Raw genomic sequence first — 5478 nt, 5'->3', positions numbered from 1 at the left:
TGGCCAGGCTGGTCTCCAACTCCTGATGTTAGGTGATCCACCTACCTCGGCCTCCCAAACTGTTGGGATTATAGGTGTGAGCCACCATGCCTGGACACATCTACTATTTTCAAGTGAAAGCATTTTATTCTTCTAATTACACTGCTTTTTGCCTTGACATTTTTTCCAAACCGGTTTTAGATATACACAAGCCAATTTTGATTATTTTGATTTCAAATTCTACTCCATAATTGCCTTAAATACTCAAGAGGTGAGATTTTATAGTCATAACTTTAAAAGAAATTGTTTTTGAACAGTTATCTGACATACACACCTAAACAAATAGCAAGACTTATCCTAAAAACAATATATCATCTGCCCATCACCCAAAGCAATTAAAGCTTAAAACAGGACAACCCTTCTGTATAAACTGAGTTTAAGAATAAAGAAGCCATACTTAAGGCCAGACACAGTGGCTCTTGCCTGTAATTCTAGCACTTTGGGAGGCTGAGACAGGTGGATAACAAGGTCAGGAGTTCGAGACCAGCCTGGCTAACATGGTGAAACCCCTTCTCTACTAAAAACACAAAAATTAGCCGGATGTGGTGGTGAGCGTCTGTAATCCCAGGTACTCAGGAGGCTGAGAAAGGAGAATTGCTTGAACCCAGGAGACAGAGGTTGTGGTGAGCCAAGATCGCGCAACTGCACTCCAGCCTGGGTAACAAGAGCAAAACTCCATCTCAAAAAAAAAAAAAAGAAAAGAAAAGAAATGTGTCACAGAACCAATTGATTCTATTATAGTTTAAAAAGTTGACATTTACCACATAATCTTTTCTAATAAAGAAGTCCACATAACAAGATTAAAAACTGTGAAGTTCTTTTAGAAAACCACTAAACCCATGATTGAAAAGTCCCATAAGATATCTTTCCTTGCATCACAAAAATAACTGGGCAAATTATGCTAGTTTTTAATTTGTGTACTCTCAACTTTTGAGAAAAAAAATGTATATATTACAATCTTTAAAATATTAAGGATATTGCCATCTTTTGTTCAGAAATGAGTATTTGTAGATTTTTCCAAATATCTTTGAGGTAACATAAGATATTATAAAATCTCAGAATGTGTTAAACAAGTTTTATCCAATACATGCTATTCCAGTGGGATGAAAACCATTTACAAGTTCCATTTAGATTAAGAAATCCTTTGAGAAAAGTATGTAGTACATTCTAGTTATACTGTTTCTAGAACAGCAAAAATTTCTATAACCTATTTCCCTACTGTTTTCTTCAGAACCAACTGAGCTGAATGTAACTTCCTTCACAAAAAGTCAAGACAGTATTATAGTTACTGTCAGAGAGCTAATTAACTGAATTTTCACCAGAGGCTGAAGTTTTCACAAATTAAAACCATTTTACTTAAATGATCTATAAAAATAGTAACACTGAGTTTAAATATATTCAATTGAGCACTATTTGCAGTCACATTCGAAAAATTAATTTTTTTCACACAAAACAACAAAAAGATAAATTTATTAAACTGAAGAATATAGATTCCTTTTAAAGCCAAGAGTAGGGAGGGGAAGAAAGGGAAGATTTCTAAATCCAAACTGCTTAAACTGATAAGATATTTTTTTCATTCCTTTAAAGCACAGAAAATCATTTTTAAAATAAAACTCCCCTAAAACTAGGAGTTTATACTCTGGCAACACCCTCTTTCTTTTACAAAGTAATGAGTTGCAAGTTATCGCTAGTACTCCTATTTAGACTCAAGTTGAAGGGCATTACAAAAACAATTTTATTTTTCTGTATTTTCCCATTTGATTATAACTGTCTCATCCTAATTTTATAATAGGCCAACTTTAAGTGATTTGTGTTGAAAACCTTCTTACAGAAATAATCTATTGATCTTAAGAATTCAACTATTGAACCTGGCACAAAGTATTCCAAGTTATCAAAAGAAACAATGAAAGTATGAAGCTGCAATGTTCGTAACGTTAGATCAAAAAACTTAAACCATGCAAAAATATTTAGAAATCTCAGCTCCCTTTTTCCTATCAAAAAGCTAAAGAATTTTAGATATCTTCTCTAAACGTACTAAAGATCCAAAAGTAAATTCCTTTTGACTTCAGAGGGCTGAAACAAAAAATTCAGTAACTGCAGGCAAAAAGTATGGAGGGGAGAAAATTACTTGAGAAAATATTTCGTGAGACAAATACCATTTTAAGAGAGAAGATGTATTAAAATCACTTACTCCCTTCTACCAAACAGTCCTCACTTAGAACCCACTGCTTACAATTCAGCCAAGTATGACTGCCAAGAGTTTCTAAACCTGTGTTCGGATTGTTCAAAGTGGAAAGCTTCTCCACCAGCGTATTACAAGAACAAAAAGTATATTTTTTAGAGTTAAAGATCAACTATTAAATACACTCCTACTGATAAACTAAATGTAAGTGATTTAAAAAAAAAAAGACAAACCTCAAGTTGTAACTTAGGACAAAGTTTGCTATATAAATTGCTTGCAATTCTAAGATTAAGTATTTATTTAGTTTCCCCAAATTAGGGCTTAAGTGGCTGAAAGAAAAAAGAAGTTTCATAAACAGCTTTTCTAGCCTTAGTTTACATTTGGTAAAACACATCATTTATCACAATCAAGTGAACGTTATGCCAAATGTAAAGATTCCAAATTTTACAGGTAAAATTTTGTAAAAATTACAATAATCCAGTAATGGACTGCCACATGAGACTGTCACTGATTTTAAACATTTTTCATATATCTTAAGAACACAATGTCATGTATGTCATGTTTAAACTTGAGATGTATGTATTTGAACTATGTAATCCTGGTTGCTTTTCTGATCATTCTCTATCTCACAGTGGTCTGATTATAGCAAGGGCTCCTTCTTCCCATTACACCATTAGTCCATACATCTTAATTTTGCTTTCACCAAAACATGGACATCATAAGCCACCTCTTGCTTCCAGTTTCTGCTTTTCACTGTAGATAACAATGACAGTGAGTTCCACCAAATGCATGTATGCGCACAGCTTTGTCATTCCTTTCTCAGCCCTTCTTTTCTACAGAAAAAATACGAGGAACTTAGGTTTACATAAAAATATGGATTTTTCTTTTGCATACATATCGAATGGATTTTCAAGAGAAGACAATTTATTAAGATAACTATCATCCTACAAATGTCAACAGAACTTCCCAAATCCAAAAATAACTAAATCTGATATTAACTAGAGAGGAAATTTCCACTCCAATCATAAATAAAATGTCATCAATTAAGCTGAACATCAATAAAACTCAGTCGAAAATCAAGTCTCAATACAGAACCCACATATAACCCACATGCAATCAAAATACCACTTATATTTGCTAGGGGAGTTCACAGATGAATTCTGTATGTGCGCCAGATTTCTCTTATTTTGAAATGCTTGGGTTAATATTTACTGGTATAAATCAGAGCCCACACTAAGTGTCCTGGGGAGAGGCAATCCAAAGAACGCTTAGTAGCATGGTAAAACCGCTCCAAAATGAAAAGAAGGAAAGAAAGAAGCCACGTCCTAACACAACAGAGCGAATAAGCGACAAATAGATCACTGAAAGCAAAACGAAAACGTTCCTCTCCTGAGTAGCCTGAATAAAAGATCTTTACTCATAACGTTTAATAGTATCCTACCTCACTTCATTCACTTCCCAACTTCCTTTACTTTTCAAGGGCCACCACAGGGCATCCCTTTTTCTGGAAGTGTATGTTGAAAGGATCTGTATAAGAAAGAGGGAAGGAACCGACAATTCTCAAGAAGGCTGAGAAACAGGTGGGTTAGCAGGAGCAGGAGCATAATCTAGATACTTAAGGGGCAGCTTTAAGATGACAGATGTGGTAGAAGGAAAGACTGCAAATCGGAAGAAGCTCTAGTGTGGCAGATACACTGTGGGCTGATTGCAAGCACCAGAGGGGGGGCAAAGGCTAACTCCAGAGTGGTAGCAGTGGAGCAAAAAACAAGCAGCAGGACGAGTGGGCAATGAGCAGCGGGATTAATGAGCAGCAGTAGCAACACGGGTCAGAGTGGAAGTGATGGCTTTGGTCTAGAGAGACGGGGGCCAGTGGGAAAGGACGTCAGACAGGCAAAAGGGGGTTGGGGAAACAGGGAGGACTGAGACCTAAGAATCCAGCCTCTATAAAAATGTAGGAGGAAAAGCTGGAGACCAAAAGACGCCTCGGCTCCCCAATTAAAGAAATTCTCGAAGGAGAGTCGCGGCTTGCCGCCGCGCTGCCTTCTGACCCGCTCCCTTTTCCTGATGGTAACTGCTGTGGCGTAAAGGGGAGAAGGAGGAAAAGGAGGAAGAAGACTGAGGAGGAGGAGGGTGAAGATGAGGCGGGGGGTGGGGAGAAAGGGGGGTGCGGCCTGTACAGTCCCAGAGAAGCCTCCGCTCTCTCGTAGCCGGTCAGCCCCGGGTTTCCCCTAAGCCCAGCCCCGCATAGACTCACCCGCCTGCCTTGCCTCGCTTTTCCCTCAGCCGACTCCACGCGCTGCCGCGTCCTCACAAGAAACCACCGAACGAGCGTCGGGGAAAAAACTCTTCAGCACCGGGCCTGATTGCTTCAGCGAGTCCGACCTTTACGGCTGAGAGGGAGACTCTCAGCTTTCGGTGGGTTCCACAGCCAGACGGGCCACCATCTTACATTAGGGTAAGACTCCTCCGGCCTCCCGTGCGCAGGCGCACGCCGATCGGCCAGGCGGGGCGGGGGAGGGGCGGCAGGAGCGGCGGGCGGCTGAGTGGGAGGTTGCGGCGGTCGCTCCCGCAGCATCCTGGGAGTTGGAGTCCTCGGAGGGTAACCGCCCAGAGGCACGCCGGGAGTTGAAGTCCTCTCTCAGAGGGCGGAGGGGGATCGCCCACCTCACGTGGCTGCTGGACTGCTGGCTTTCTTCGTGTTTTCCTTCCTTCTCTGAGCGCGTATGCTGCTTCAATGTCATTTGGTCGGCTGCTTTCGCTAGTGATTCCGTGTCCTCGGTGTTGTGGAAATGTGCAACTCCAAAACTGGGACGAGGCTAAACAATTTTTCGGGGAGCCCGGAATGTTTCTTCTCTGCCCCGCCCACCAGAAATATCTAAACGCGGCGGGATAGAGGTGGAGGCAGGTTGGGGGTACACAGAGCGCGGGATTTGATCTAGGGTGAGAATTTTACACAGACTTGGCGTTTGTTTGCGAGCAAGGAACAAACAGATGCCTGTTTAATTCATTTCCCTGTCCTTTGCGCATTTAGGGCCACCACCCTTGATCCCTTCCTCACTGTAAAATCTCCAGTGAAGAAATAACCTAAATTGTTCTGTGCAGATTGCACAGGAGAACGGAAGGCCTGTGTACTTACAATAACGTGCTTCTGTTGATGTGAATTTGAGAACGTTCGGACCTCGGTGCAAATTAATGTTAGTTCGGTGCCAGCACAGCTGTGTGCAAGTACACAAACTACACACGTCGGCACATCCCCA

The 5478-nt window shown here is 40.7% G+C and overlaps 1 protein-coding gene across 6 annotated transcripts in view; it reads right to left on the bottom strand.

Annotated features, from left to right (window-relative positions):
- The window catches only part of CNOT4 (CCR4-NOT transcription complex subunit 4), a 146212-nt gene extending 141465 nt beyond the window's left edge, over positions 1–4747 (bottom strand). For all 6 annotated transcript variants that reach the window (XM_017532512.2, XM_017532515.2, XM_017532513.2 and 3 more), the window contains exon 1: positions 4476–4747. The gene's annotated coding sequence lies outside the window, so the exon portion shown is untranslated. The remainder of the gene's footprint in view (positions 1–4475) is intronic.
- Positions 4748–5478: the final 731 nt, after the last annotated feature.

This window comes from Cebus imitator, unplaced genomic scaffold, assembly GCF_001604975.1.
Source record: "Cebus imitator isolate Cc_AM_T3 unplaced genomic scaffold, Cebus_imitator-1.0 Scaffold77, whole genome shotgun sequence".
In the NCBI taxonomy this organism is placed as follows: Eukaryota; Metazoa; Chordata; class Mammalia; order Primates; family Cebidae; genus Cebus; species Cebus imitator.
The sequence above is the reverse complement of the archived record's forward strand: the minus strand, read 5'-3'. Positions and strand labels throughout refer to the sequence as shown.